This window comes from Bactrocera latifrons, unplaced genomic scaffold, assembly GCF_001853355.1.
Source record: "Bactrocera latifrons isolate USDA-ARS-PBARC rearing strain unplaced genomic scaffold, ASM185335v1 scaffold_98, whole genome shotgun sequence".
Classification (NCBI taxonomy): Eukaryota; Metazoa; Arthropoda; class Insecta; order Diptera; family Tephritidae; genus Bactrocera; species Bactrocera latifrons.
The window spans coordinates 1006146-1022484 of record NW_017537689.1 but is presented as its reverse complement, the minus strand read 5'-3'; the positions used below and the strand labels follow the sequence as shown (position 1 = coordinate 1022484).

The following is a 16339-nucleotide window of genomic DNA, read 5'->3' as shown; positions in this document are numbered from 1 at the left end:
TTAATAATTTTTTTTTTCTTACCATAAAGTGTATTTTAATGAATTTTGACCACATTCCATATAAATTCCTCCCACTGTGCGTTATATGGTCCCGCCCTCCTACAAATACAGTTATTATAAAGTGATAATAATATTATAGAAAAAAGAAATATTCATCATAATTGAGTTCGTAATTGTCGCATTGCCCGTTGTTTGTCCTAGAGCTAATAAAACATATGTACAAATGTATGTATGTACGCTGTTTGCTTTTTTATTCAGCTTAATTATTAAGGTGAAAGAAAAACAAAATTTGCACATGATCTCACGCGGTTTTCTTATCGTCGAGATAATTTTTTTTGTCGCTGATCGTCGGAGATGTGAGATGCTTATTTGCAGTTATTTTTTTGCTTTCTTATCAGTACAAAGTGCCGAATCACTTTTGGGATTACGCTTCCAGAACAGCAACTAGCTTGGTTTAAAAGTGATGCAATAAGCTATTCTGTGCTATAAAATGCGTTGACACATTGCACTGAAATACGAATAAAGATAAAAGATGATATAATTTCTGAAATCAAGAAATAATTTCTTGTTAAATAATAAATAAGTTTTGATTTATTTGCAAATATGACTTGAAATTCTTTACAAACAATAAAGTTGTGTTAATTAGAAATGAGAGTTGCTGAGAATTTCACAAATTATTAGCGTAATTATTATAAAATAGTATCTGTCACAGAAGCCTCACAGCATTGAAAATAGAAGTAAAGTTAGATTATATCTATTTTTTCACTTTAGTAACTTTCATGCTATAATTAATAATATTTAAACTAAGCTCAATTTCGGACTTTGAAAGCAAATATTTCGATTTTATTTGCTTTTACTCAATTAAAAAAAAAAAAAAAAAATAGTTTGAGAAAAAAAAAAACAATTAAAAAAAAAAAAAAAAAAATAGTTTGGTCCAACTGCCAGAAAAAAAGTAGTTTTTGCTCAATAATATAATGTGTCGCATTCAGTTGGAAAAGCTGATTTTATAGCTGTTTTCTTTTTAAAAATTATGAAACTAGAAAAATGTATTGTTATTCCTTTCAGTTATTTCTCTTAGTATAAGTGGTTTTTATTATAACGGTTTTTCTTCGCCTGTAAACTTATGAAAAGCAATATTTCGTTATTTTGCATTTTAGGTGACGATATATGCAAGTATATACACACGTCTGTGTTTTTCCTAAACTCGTGAATTAGTCATGCTTTCAAACTTTTTGTGCTCCAATCAGTTTTACTTTCGAAAATTTGAAAGTTATCCAAGGATGATAATATACTCTCTATATATCATTTAAAAAAATATATCAAAATATTTTAGTGTTAAAAAATAAAAATAAAATTTCCAATGTAAAAATTCCCACACTGATGAAATTCTTATATCTCATGATACATTGTACATATGCACTCATATACTCGCAAATGATTTTTATTTTTACATGCACTTGGCAAAGTTCGCTAAATAATTTTTGGCGACGAATGTCAATAACAGCTTCAGCGCACAAATTTTATTTTTGATTATTTTTCATCTCAAGCGTCAAGGAAATGCTAAATTTCAGTACTTTATTGTATTGAAGTGCATGGGCGCATATGCAACATGTAGAAATGAACTTTGATTTTATGATCATGCTGAGAAAAAATTGAGAAATTGAAATTTTTTTTGAACAAAATTTAATATTTCCTTCAAATTTTAATATTGTCTTCAAATTAGATCACACTCACACTGACACTAAAAATACTTAAATTGCTATACTTATATACAAGTACATATGTAGTATGTGCATAAATGCATATATCTCATTCGTCCATGTAATCTCATTTCTACAGGGTATCGACCCATACAGACAGATTTAGCGCATAAAATTTAGCAATTAGTTTCAGCGATGTCAGGGTTTTTTGAAATAAGTTCAAGTGAGATTATTCGGTACTAAAAATAAATAGTCTAAAACATACAAAAAACATACGTGCTTTTATAATATATGTACATATGTAGTTGTATGCCAAGTAATTATTAGATTTATTTACATGTTGTGCTAAAAGTTGGCGTAGATAGAGATTTTTCCATCATTTTCACATTTCAGAAGAAAAATAAACTTTTATTACAAAATTCTCTACTAGTAAATTTCATTATCTGCATAATTTGGAATTTCGAGAAAAATTCTACTATACCTTAAAGTACTTTCCGTAAAAATTAGTTTAGAAGTGGAGCAAAAATTACCACCCTCGTTTATGTACAGCTGACAGTTTAGGCTTAGTAAATCAGCTTAAAGTTCCATAAAAAATATGGTCGAAATAGTCAGAAATTTAACTTCGAATTAATCTTCGAATTCGAAAGTTACTTGAAATGGCGGCATATTTAAATCATCTTTTAATTTTGTACAAAAGAGATATTTATACCCAAAACCTTCGAATCGACTATTTTTTCCAATATTCTGTGCGGAAAACTAGATTGTCTGGCTTTAATGAAAACATAAGTAAACATAATATAAAAATGCATGTATGTAAAGTATATTATATGAACGTAATCGGTAAATTAAAAATTAAGCAAATAGTTTTGTCTGCCAACACAAATAACAACAAATTTTCTGTTCAAAACTGAGTTGTTGTACACGCATATGTACGAGCATACAAACGCACTAGAAGACAAGCACATAAATAGAACCACTCGATCGCCGGTGAATTGGTGAATAGGTGAATTGTTCACTGCAGGCAAAGGAGGTCAACAAAGACACATAAAAAGCAAAAAAAGGAAAAATATTAAAAAAAAAGAACACACAACCCCTTATGAAACATTTGAACTGTCGATTGCTGCTTATCTGTGCGATAGTCGTATATATGTACATACGTATGGACATAAGTTTAGGCTACCTTAATTGTCATAGTCGTCGAAGTATTAATAATGGAAGGCAACTTTTGCGCTGTGGAAGATAATGTTTATAAAACGTACTGCTAGAAATGTTCGGCTTTTTCGGAAAGCTGGCTGAAATATTCTTAAGGGGTTACATGGGTTTCCTCGGGTAAAAAAACAGTTTTTTAACAATTTTTTTCTTATATAAAAACTTAAAATATTTTATTCGAAGTTTTTATTGCTACAAACACTATTAATACAGAAATTCTGAAATTTTTTGAAAAAATATTTTCAACTGAGCCATTACGACGCCGTTTCCGGTGATCCCTTGGAAAAAAGATGCTCCCGCGTTAACAGGATCATCTAAAGTGGAGAAATACATGTTTTACTTAAAACATAGAACTTGGACTAAGGGAAAATTGGATTTTGGCAGACATTTTTACAAAAACTTGAAAGATTTGCAACATTTTGTTTTTTTTCCAATAGTTGTAATCGAAAAAAACCTACGTCTAAGTCTTTAACAATTCAATCTCAAAGACCTTTACAAAATTTCATGAAGATTGGTTGTGTAGTTCTCGAAAAATCTTGCCAACCGACTTCATAAAGTCACAGTTTCGAGAAAAACGTGTTTAAAGACGGCACACTTTGAGCGCACAAGTTCTCAAGCCTGTATCACCGAAACTACTACTCGGGCCAACTTGAAAATTTAGGACAATATTCTAGGTTTAGAAATTAATAAGATAATAGAAAAAATCGATTTTTTCAAACCCATAAACCCTTTCTTTACACTTCGTCTTACGTAGAAATAGTTCTACTTCATGCCAGCGATTTCAATATTCGGAAAATAGATTAGGTTAGGTTTGATCCGCGCAAAATGTTGTGCTGGATCGCACTTCGAAGACGGCTGTTGATATTTCTGATATTAATTCTACGAGCAATATGGTATTTGCCTCTTTAATCATAGCGAAATTCATAACCCTGGTTGGAGTACTCAGAGCGAAGAATCCTCAAATAGTGTGCAAAAGGCTTTCACATTTAGTTGGATTTCGCATTTTTTTTACTTATGGGATAAGAACTTCATAAAGAAAATCTCTTATCTGTACGTAAACGACCTCCTAACTAGTAAGTAAGCATTAGAGAGAGAAAATTGGCTCTATTAATTATTTCTAGCTTGAAGGTCAATTTAAATTAAGATTACTGAATAATGAAAAACAAAAAATCTTTTATATCTATATGCTTGAGGTACGATCTAAGCAATATGTTCCGAGATTATTGCAGTGCTTTGGATCATAATCCATGCCACATGTCTTAGATAACTTGCCAAATAAAAAGGGGTTTATATGTAAGACATGACTCTGATCGATTAGTTTGTTTTGACAGCTAGATATATGCTGCAGTGATCCGGTAGCAGAGGTTCCGACATATGGGCGAACCATATTTTAAGTAGATATCTCAAATTATGGGGACTAGTTCGCGTATATATAGACAGATAAATAGAGCTTGTCTGGTCCATTATTTGTATATATATGTAAGTACATTGGGGTGTTTTTTGGGACAATTCGTTTTTCTCACTCCCATCATGAAATTTCCTTGGAAATACCCAAAAAAAAATTCCCTGAAAATTTGAGCCCTTAATATTAACATTGAGGTCTGGATCAAGGTATGTCGAAACGTGAATCGTGAATTTTTATCTTTAATTTCTATAGCTCAGAGGCATTTTATGGCATCGCTTTGACTTTGGACACATATTCCCCAGAATTGAACACTCTACAAAAGTGCCAATTGCGACAAGTCGAAACTCACACCGGCTCTAAAAACTGATTCTTCCACGAAATTCAATTTTTTTGTTTTTTGTAAATATTTCGTAAATGACAAGAGATATAGAAAAAGTGTACATCACAAACTTGTAGGAAATTTTATTAGGTCGCTATCATTAAAAATTTTCGAGATATTCGGCTTTTTAAGTAAGGCTGTATGGAATTTTCATATATTTTTTATTACATACCATGCCATGAAAATTCTATAAAGCTTTACTTAAAAAGCCGAATATCTCGAGAAGCGGTTTAGACATGTATACTTTCAATATTTTTCAAAGGGTTATAATTAAAATTTTTTTTAATTTTTAATTTTTTAACCAGAATGTGGCAGAAGCTTCAGTATAATTTTACGGAGTGAAATCCCCACTCGCATTGTATTGAATATCATACATATTTCTAAATCCCATGCATGTCCCCGTATTTACTTAGCAATATGTTTGTATGTGTAAAATTGCTCACTCACACTGCAGCACGTGTTACATGTATGTGGGTTTGTGTTGTTGGTTGGGCCCATTTGAAAGAATTTATGCGCTCGTTGGACATATTTACGAGCACGAGTTTGTCGGCTGTTAACAACACAGGTGCCGTTGTTGTTGTTATGTTTACTTTGTTTTTTTACTTTAAATGTGCATTACATTGCTTATGTAGGCTGTTGCACCTGAAAATTGACATGCTATGACACTAAACAACACACACAACATAGCACTTACAAAAACAACAATAAAAGTGAAATAAAATGACAACAACACAAAAAGTAGAAAATCACAGCGGCAGATGTAATTTAATTTTAGCAAATGAATGCAATTTTGCTACAAAAGGAAAATTTTCTATAGATCTATGTATATGTATCTAGAAAAGTATGTATTTGTATGTGTGTGTATGCTATGGTTATATTTCTATGTATTATGTTTATATGTCTATCATACACATATGTCAAGCTATATCGCTCCGCTGCCGGCTGATTTACGATGCGAGCATAAAATTCAATTAACAAAAGCAACACTTACAACAACAACACCGTAAACATATTGTATAAATACAAATTTGTTGATGAGCCACATAAATAAGCGCTGCGTCGCTGCAACTTTGCCGACAGTCAAGTGCATTTTGCACTGTGTGGGTCTCATCCATTGTACGCGCCCCCTGGTTGCATACATACTTTTTTTCTGCTTCTATTTTGTGCACGTTTAATTGTTTGCTTTAATTTTTCGCTCACTTTATTTTACCTCTCTATCTGTCTCGCCCCAACTCTTTACTGTGTTTTCATTTTTATTCGCTTTTATTTATAGCTGAGTTTTAAGCAGATTCTCTGCTAATGCCGTTGGAAAAGATTTAATTGAATCTACGCCGCATCTAAGTTAGACGTGTGCTCGTTTATATGTTGTTGTTGTTGTTTTGGTTTTGCAGTTTAATGAGTTGCTCTCGCATAACTATGCTCTTATCTAGTTAATGGTTGCAACGCTTAATTGTTTTGCGGCATGTTGCATGTGTATTTTCCATATGTAGATATAGTACCTGGCGCGTGTATGTATATATCCACTATATGTACCATGAGACTACATAAAAATGAGTACTGTTTAATTGTACTATATTTGTAACACCTGTGGCACACTTTCGTTTTCGATTTGCGGCAGCAAGCACGCTACCATATTTTGAAGCAAACAACACATTTCACCGAAAATTACCAACAGCATTTTTCTATGCATACTTGTAGCCATTTGTTCGGCATAATTACTACACTCAATGATTGTGCTTAGCGATTTTAATGCATTTTAAAATGAAATTATATTGGGTGTGTGTGCTACTGTGGAAAGTCACGTGCATTGAAAAATTACATTAAAAATAAATCAAAAAAATAAAATATTAATTTCGACTGCACTGAAGCTTTAACAGGGTATAAAAATATATTTATTTGAATTTTTCTTGATCAGTTTGTATGACAGCTAAGAATATGCTATAGTAGCTTGGTCTGAAGAAAATATCCGGAGATTATAACTTTGCCTTGGATAATAATTTATGCTAAATTTCGTGAAGATATCTGGTGAAATAAAAAAAATTTCCCTACAAGAACTTGATCGATCAGTTTGTATGACACTTTTATTCTATATTAATATAATATCGGTGATTCCAGCAAGTGAGCAAATTTTTGGGAAGAAAAGCACGTGTTTTTTCGATTCGACATTTTGTAAATAAATTGACTCAACTTGTCATGCTGATCGTTTATATGCTAGTATGCTTTATAATGTACTCGCTGTTTCCTTTCGAATGTTAAAATACCCGGTTCAAAATATAAAAATAAAATGTTCGCCGAGTTTTATTTACTACTTATACTGCTTATATAGAAAATAGTTCTCAACAGCAAAACAATCAAATCTGTGCTTATTGTGGAATTGTTCAAGGATTTTAGTATACTACACGATTTCAAATTTAAAGCATGTCAATTTTAATATTATTATCTTAATTTTAAATTTCTTTCCTTAAGGAATATTTTCTCTTACCATATTCTTACGCTATAAATAAGTAAAATGCTCGTGAGCAACTTCTTTGGAAAGTTTGCAGTTAACATCTCTCATCGGGACATTTTTATACAGAATACCAACTTTTGGCTTAGACTGTAAAGAAAGAGCCTCATTGATTCCAAGTTTTACGGCTTTAAGGTTTAATGCCGAAAAAATTACTATACCATCTCAAATACTTTACGGAGGTTGTGTTCTTTTGTTGTTCTTTTTGCATCATTAACTTATCGATCCTATCAAGGTTAGATTGCTGCAATAACAGCCCGGGATCCGACTGGCTCAGTCGCTAGAGAGTGAGGCTTTTGCATCTTTAGTTCTCTTGTTTGCATATAGAAGCCTTAAATTCATTCATTATTAGAATAATATACTTTGAACTTAATTATTAACGACACCATGTCCTATTTGAAGTGGATGTCTATAGGTATAATGATAAAAAGATCTTAAAGAAATATCGAATCTATCATTTGGAAACAGAGAAAAGTCAATATCAATAGTTTTTGTAGTAGAAGTGAATGCATAAATAAAGATTGTGGGTCGTAGGATTAACGAAAAGTTACAACATCACATATTGTGTTCATTGTTCTCATTCTGTTAAAAATTCTTCTACTACTCTTACAGAAACTTACTTATTTGAAAGGAATGCACTCATTACGTTCAGGTATTGTTTTACTGGAACACCAATGAGATTTCCTAGTGTCTAATGGAATATTAACTGCTTTGTTACTAGAGGTTATCAAGCATTTTTCATTAACTAATTAGCATTTAGTTAAAGGATATTTTCTAGGATTTCACAAACTGATAAAATTAATTTAATATATAAAGTGCACAGGTCAATAGACTCTTAACAAATAAAAAGTTATTCAATACAACAAACTCCAACTCAAACCTGTGAGTCCTTGATACACTCTCCTTGAAAACATTGATACTATTGAAAGTGTAGTTCGGCACATATTATTTATAAAACAATTTATATTTTCTTTTTACTTGAATTTAAATTTTTTTAAATTTCTGCTTAAAATATCATGCAAAACCATATTTCTGCCACATTGTACAGTCCTATTACTTTCCAGACAATCTGTATATATTTTGTACAAACATTTTCCCAGAAGTGTTACACATTTCAAATTTCTCTAGCCTGTGTTGCATCATTTCCCGCCACCCATTAGCGGTGTTGTCACAGTTTGTGGCAACACATGTCGCAGTGATTCGCACAGATGGAAGCTGTTGACCCAACAAGTGGCTGCTGTGCTCATATTTTCCTCCTTGAATAGAAAATGTGTGCATTGAAGCGGGTACAGTCTTGCATTTCTATGCCTACGTGTAAGGTTCCAAAAAAAAACGCCTTAATTACGTTGACTTCCTGGGTGTGCGGTGTGCACGCCGTGTTGTTTTTGCACATTCTAGAAATCTGTATGACACTTTTGCCTATGCGTGATGTTTTTATGTACTATATATGGGTTTATGTTTTTCTTTATTTGTTAGTATTTGTAATATTGTAGATCTACATTTGTGCGCGCTTTTCAACAGATTCTGTTAGTCAGTCAGTGACTTTACAAACATATGTTGATGATATGTGCAAAGGACTGCATTGTAGACACGTGATATATAAAAAGTGGCAAAGAAATATGACATGCAATACGAGAGTATTGTCATCCTAGGATAACAGTTTGTGAAGGGATTCATATTTAGGAAGATTAGGTAAGATGTATTGCTTTACAAAAATCGATCGAACTACATGTCTGCCTACTTTTTATTCCATACAAATTCAGAAGAACAAGCCTTCAAAGAGCTCAACTAGGAGTATTCATTTTTCCAAGAGTCAAATGCAAAATCCGACTATAAATATATGCATTTTCTTATGAATAAAGACTCCAACAAGCATTCCTCCTGATTATTTCGTACGAAATATTTTTTTTATCAAAACTTAAAGTTTTCTTCGCAATTTTTTTATGAGTTTTTAAAACTTATTAGATTATAAGGTTTGTTGCAATAAACTGGGCATCATCAATCGATAAAAAGAGTCCCAAAGATTCCTCTTAATTCGTGATGACTCGGTTGAATTCCATAGTACTTTCTATGCTTTCCGCCATTATAACTCAAAATAATTTTCTTGTTATTTATTTAAACATCTGAAGAAGGTATTGTGATATCTTACCTGAGTTTCCGGTTGGTGATTTTTTCGAATAATAGAAATTTTTGAAACGAGTACTTATTTACATATACCCACGTCTCTTCTTCTGTCATATAAATTGTTGGTTATTGTGAAAGACATTGCAGGTTGAAAGAATGCTATTGTTGAAGTACTTTTATTAATACAACAGGTCATATTCCATTGATTTAGGTGTGCTTACAGCCACATGACCTTTGTTTAGTAACGATTTTATTGAACGGTTGACTTTTTTTTTTTTTTAAATTTTTAGCAAATTATATCCAACACTCAATAAAATGAATGTGTGTTCGGTTTGCGTAGCATAGTAATCACTTTGTATAAATATCATCCATTTTTGTCTCCTTATCCTTGAAGAGAACGACTCCTTTTTCCTATTCGATCATGAACTCCAAGCGCCAGAACACTGTAACATAATATAAACAACCATGCTTTCAATTATTTTTCATCTCTTAATATCTTCTCCAAACTCCAATCTTGGTCGCCTTAACACCTTCTAAATAATAACGCCGACATTGCCTTCTTTATTCAAAGTTCAAGAATTCGCATTAATCCACATTCACACTGTAACATTTATTGCCTATTCATCCTTTGCAGCACCCACTCGGTGGCTCACCTATTACCTAATGTATGCGTGTCCTTAGCGCGGCAAAACCAGCCATCTAACCTCTTGGTGTTTTACAATATAAGCCACTTGACTTCTTAAGAACGCTTTTCCACACATCAGCTCCATTGCAATAGCTAGCTTATGAAGCGCATAAGATTGCCACATAGTTATGCAAACATATATACATACATATGTATATTAGGGTGTGCACAATTTTTTTGAACGAAATTTTGTAACTTCTTTTCAACTAAAAAACAGGCCAAAAAATTTCAAGAGGATGTAAATATAATCCTCTTGACAATTGACGTCTTAGCATTTACAGCTGCTGGTCCCTAATATTTCTTTTTCCTTTTCATTTCCAATAAAGTTACTCACCTTGATGTTTATTTTCTTGCCGTCGTGCTGTTATGTTCGTATAATTAAATGTTGCTTTCCTTTACTTTAGTTTTCCTGCTTTTACTTCTTGCTCATGCAGCACCTTATACAGACTATCACGATTCTAGCTGTCCACTTGTGTGTCCAATTGCCTTTACACCCATTCTACAGCCGGTTTTTTTGTTGCTCATATAGCGCACAAAGGACAACCGCCATGAAGTATGCAATTAGCATGCAAACACGCCGCACAACTCGCACCACAGCTACATTGCAGCACTGCAGCCTGGCAACATTGTTGCACAAGTGCAAGTGTATTTGCTGGTAATTGAAGTGGGAGTTGCTTTTGTCTGCAATGTATACAATTATTTTGCGTTTGCTTTTTTTTCTTACGAGAAATGGTTAATTTTATTGCAACGCATAGTCATAATTTTGCGACGTTATCACAAGTTTATCTTGAATTGAGGAAGTATGTCGATAAGTATGTTTGTACATAAATATGTGTTTGCCAGCACTTGAAGGCTTGCAACTTTCAAGTGTCTGCAGATGTTGCATATTCTGCGATTAAACCTCCATGAAGTCCTCTATGCATCTCTTGGTATATATGTATATATATATTTGATTCTTCTGCTGTATCCTTCTTTTAAAAAATCATTAAAATATATGCTTGAATAAAAGATTCTGCCACTTTATCATATTTCTATAGTTCTATACATATATGTATGTATGTATGTATGCATATATATGTGTGTGCATCTCTTAGTAATTGCCGTTCGATCGACCTTCGATTGCATTTCTGCTCTATGCTTGAACTTTTGTCCTCTTTAGTATAGTTTAGCAGTTAAGTACTTAACTTACGTAGTTTGCTTGGTCGCCGGCGGGTAATTTCATTGCGATTGCTTCATTTTGATCGGATGCTCTGCTCGTCGCTTTGGCATTTCATAGTTTTTATGCATTTTACTTTATTTTCTACTAAAAATATGCACAACATAATTTAAGTTTATTTGCCGCAATACCAGCGCTTATTATGCCGATAGTGCATTTATTTTTACTAGTATGTGGCATATACAGACGCTCATACAATTGTGAATAGACATACTTGGTAGCTGCGTGCCCTTGAGGAAAAATTTCGTTCGTATGATGAACTGAAATCTTTCCGTCTAGAAATTGTGAAGTAATGATCTTAAATAATTTATATAAAATTTATTTAGGTATATCTTTTTTAGAAAATTAATTATGTGCCTTGCATTATAATGAAAATTTAGTAATCCTATTGATTTGGAAACAAATTGATTTTCAGTGTGAAGTCTTTCTTCTCTCTTTAAGTCTTTAAAACCAAAGCTTTAATAATTAGTTTTTTTTTTAATAATTTTTGGAAATGGAACTTTAGTTAAAAATTATACATGTCTTCCTCTGCTTCCTCCGACGGGTACTACGGCTACCCTCAGAGCTGAAATTTGTTATTATTCGAACGACATCACTTTGCCAGCGTAGCTGCTGTCTCTTAATTCGCTATCAATGTCGTCGTATAACTCGAACAGTTCACCGTTCCATCGACTGCGGTATTCGCCGTGGCAAACGCGCAAAAGACCATCGTCCATGCCATCATATCGCAGGACGGCAGGACGGGAATAATTAGAGTTTGGTCTTAGGTTCGTCACACAATACGGAGTCACCTGGTTTGAAACCTCGTTTGGTATCGAACGGTTCGGAAAGGTTCTTAACGCGCCTGACGGAGCTTTTGGTATTGATCAACGAGAGTTTGATAATTATCTGATAAATGTATCTAAGAAGGTTGGTTTTTTCGATCAAGTTGATCAGTCGTTTCTACACAGTTAAACTTTCCTAACTCAAATCAAAACAAAAAAAAAAAGGAGACTTCGAGTTATGATGTATGAAATTTCAGTTTCTTTTTCTAAAAAAAATTGTTTATTTTTAAAGCGCTTTCATGTCATTTTTATGTAAGCTTTAATAGCTTTTAAAGTTGAGACCATTGACTTCGAATTTCGGTAGTAAATTTTAATAATTTCGACTGGTTGTTGGATTGTATATTTTTCCACGATGAAATGGCAAACCATACTCAAGAGAAATGTCAAAAGAGCACGAAAAAATATCCTTATCGGTCCATCTTTGTAGTGCCCTATTGAAAAATCCTTTGTTATTTTCTACAGGGTATTCTCATAAGTTGCTCTAAAAACAGTACCATTAAATGGCTCCATGGTCGAGCTGCAATTTCATTGATTGGAAAAAGTGAAATTATGGTGTTAGTGTGTTATCGGTGTGTTGCACTGATTGTATGTTCCTATGTAGTTAGACGACAACGAGGACAAGTCGAAGCGTTAAAGCACTTTAATATATTTATGCTCAACTCAAAGACTGATTCAGAGAGGAATCTTAAAATAGAGTTTCTTTATTATCTTTTAGTTTTTCTCTTTAGTTTGTTGTTCTGAAAAAAATTAAAATAAGTCTTTATGAAATGCCATTTTGAAGGCTTAAAGTTGTTTATTTATTTTTATACTTAATCGAAACGAAAGTAGCTTTAGTTTATCTAGAGAATCAATTAAATTTATTTTTGGTAAAATTTTGTTAATGTTTTTTTTAATCAAAAAAAAAATGAAATTTTAAAGTAGATTGATTAGAACTTAGTTTCAAATTCTTTTCATTGTCGTTTTGAGATAAAATTTATTATGGCAACGAAATCGGATAAAATGTTTTAATGCATGAAATGGCCACTAAAATAAATCAATTCTAGGTTCTGTTATTCTCTGCCGTTTCATTTCGAGTACCGATAGTAGATAACCGGAACGATTTCTTATTTATATCTTACTAAGGTCTGTCTATATAGCAGCTTTCATCAAAATCGTTTGAGAAATATTTTCTGTTTATAAAAAAATCAAGAAACGAAACAATTCTTCCATTACTTTCTTAAGTTGTCTTGTATCATGATACTTTTTCATAGATGGTTCGGATTGCTTGGATCATACGTTAGTTTAGTTTCAAAGCATTTTTCCCCATAGAGTGCATAAACTAAGTCTCTATATAGGTTTTTAAGATCAAAGGAGAGAGAAATTTTCGGTCTAGGTCCTGATTTTTATAGGATTTGAAGTACTTTCTTAATCTTGAATCAATCTTTTTGTGTACCTTTCTCCTAAACAGGTTAATCGAGCTTTAGAACCATTCAACCGACCTTTAATTGACTACAAAAGCTTTTGAAAACCATTTTTATTACAAATTAAGAACTAATCTAATTGTTTTCACGATTTGAAATGCTTCATTGCATAGCCAATAAATCAACATGTACACACACATTTATTTTTAAAGTCAATTTATAAGGTTTCCACAAATTAAATTAATGGATTAATGGTAGTGATTTAGTGTATGTCACTTAAATGTACAAGATAAGCCTGACCAATGGGTGCGTTACCTTGTGCTAATGGCAATAAAGTGAAAGAAGATTTATGTACACGCACACATATACACACACAAACGTGCATATATAAGTGTGGTAGAGCTCTAACCGCTTTTTTTCAAGCAACTTAAGCCCAGACCAGTAAGTGAAAATGGTTGAAAAAGGGTGAAAATTTTCCAGGTTAAATACCGGTAAGCAAATGGTGCAGAAAACGGTACAAAAACAAAAATCAAATAAACCACAGAACAAAACAAAGCAATAAAACGAAGAATCTTCAATCAACCAAATAACTGGCTACATATTATATTAAGCGCCTATACCTACAACATATTGATGGATAAATAACAATATTATAGCAAAGCGAAATTTAAAGTAATGAGAAAAAACAAGATAAAACCTTAATTTCGATTCAAGAAACTGGATTTTGATTGATCATTTCGGAGATTATAGTGTTGCCTTGTAAGAAAATATATACCGAATTTCGCGAAGTTATCTCGTTAGATGAAATACTTTTCCATACGAGGACTTGGTTTTGATCGGTCAGTTTGTATGGCAGCAATATGTTATAGTGGTCCGATAACGGCGTTGCCGACAAATGAACAGCTTTATATGGAGAAAAGTGCGTGTGCAAAATTTCAGATCGATATCTCAAAAACTTAGGGAGATAATAGACTCGCAGACATGGCTAAACTGACTCACCTCGTCACGCTGAGCATTTATAGATATATTTTATAGATTCCCGGGTATTACTTTCTGGGTGTTACATACTTCGTCGCAAACTTAATATACGCAGTACAGGGTATAAGAAGACAGCAAAAACAATAGTAATGTTAATTCGTTGCTTCTTTTTGTGATTTGATCGCAAAACTAATAGAAAAAGCTGGCAATAAAAAGTGTTGACCAACTGCAACCAGTGAAGTGGACTTACTGTTTACCATATAACGGTATCTTTGGAAAAAACAAGTGGCCTTAAATAAGGCAAATAAAACAGAAAACAAACACAAAAAGATTAAGAAACAAAAACAAACTGTGAGTTGTTGTTGTCATGCTCGCTGTGTCCACAAAGAACTGACCTAATGCATTACCGCAGTCAACAGAAAAAGTTGAAATGCCACCAAAACGGTGCAAATGCTACAACAGCAAGAATCACAACGTCGCTGCTAACAACAATGCAACAAATTTGCATTTCTCACTGCTAACAGTTGGCTTCTTGTTGACAATTGAATTGTTCACCTGTTGTCTGTTCTTCTTCAATCACCTGCACAAGCTACAAACAACAACAGCAGCAGCCATAACAACATAAACGATTTTAGTTAAAGTTTTTAGAGCGATTTGCTCACCAAGTGTCTGGGGGCAGCGGTAGCGGCGGTCAGTTGGGTGTTGAGTGAGGAATGCGCTGGGTCGAAGGTGATTGAGAGCAGTCGCCTATTGTGCATGTGACATACACACATACACAAACATTTACGTATGTGCTACAGAAGTGTGTCACGGCAGCTGAAGGGAAGGTGAAAGAATTGGAATTATTTGCATATTTCCGATAAGGTTTCCAACAAAGTGAATTTGGCTTAGTTTTTTGAAGCGCGAAATGCTAAGAATTTCTTTTCGTTCAAAGTGAAAAGCGTCAGCATTTGTGGGCTCCGTCGAAGAATTCGAGGTATGTCTTTGTTGAAAATAAAAAAAGCTTGAAAGATTGTTTGCAGCATGGTCATTTTAAAAAGCATGCTAATTTCTTACAAATTCATTTCGATTCATTTCGACTTATGCATGTATTTGTGTATTGTGTAACACACTCCGATTTGATTTATCTTCTCGAACTTAATATTTCATAGATTTTCACAAGGAAATAATCATAATTTGGAATTTTCACTCTCTAAACGACCTAGTCTTTCAGTTTTTAAGATATCGATCTGAACTTCTCTACTCCTCAATAGGTTGCGTTTTGTTGGAACCGTCGACATCGGGCATCAGCTAGCGCCATACAAGAGGATGTAAGGAATCTTTTTTATGCTTATGAGGTTTCTACCATATTCTGACACTTTTTCATATCAATAGAAGTTTTTTTTTCACAAAAATAGTCTTTCATTAACACCAAATTTTCATCGATGCTTATTTTTATCCAAACTTTTGTAATACCAATATTTGCTTTATCCAAAATGTTATATCTCATAAACCAATACAAACAAAATACAAACAATATAGCCTGGAGTTTGCTAATAACGTCTTACAGTTTCCAAAAGCACTTCAGTCACATATAACCTATAAAACCATCTATGACATATGCAATAGTCTTAAAATTTCCTATAATTCCACAAATTTTAATGGCGTTATAAAATCAAAAATGTGTACTTTTATATTTCTGCAAACATTCTGCCAATAATTTTTTTATTAGTATGAGACACTTCTGTTGCGAATGAATTTGCTCTTAATATCTACATACGGACATACTCATATTTGGTTAACCCTCCCACGAATAAAAATCGCAGATTCGTAAATATGTACTAATTCAAGCACATACGAGTACTATCTGTTGGAGGCTTTCATTGGGAAACATTGGTAGATTTCGGTATTTTCAATTTCAGTGATCTTAGAAA

At 32.8% G+C, this 16339-nt stretch overlaps 1 protein-coding gene across 4 annotated transcripts in view; it reads left to right on the top strand.

Annotated features, from left to right (window-relative positions):
• Positions 1-16339, top strand: part of LOC108977958 (nostrin) — a 56391-nt gene that overhangs the window by 30826 nt on the left and 9226 nt on the right. Inside the window, exon 1 of one of the 4 annotated variants that reach the window (XM_018947964.1) lies at positions 14366-15402. The exons of the other annotated variants lie outside the window; for them this stretch is intronic. The gene's annotated coding sequence lies outside the window, so the exon portion shown is untranslated. Of the gene's footprint in view, positions 1-14365; positions 15403-16339 lie in introns of those variants that run through there. 4 annotated transcript variants of the gene reach the window in all.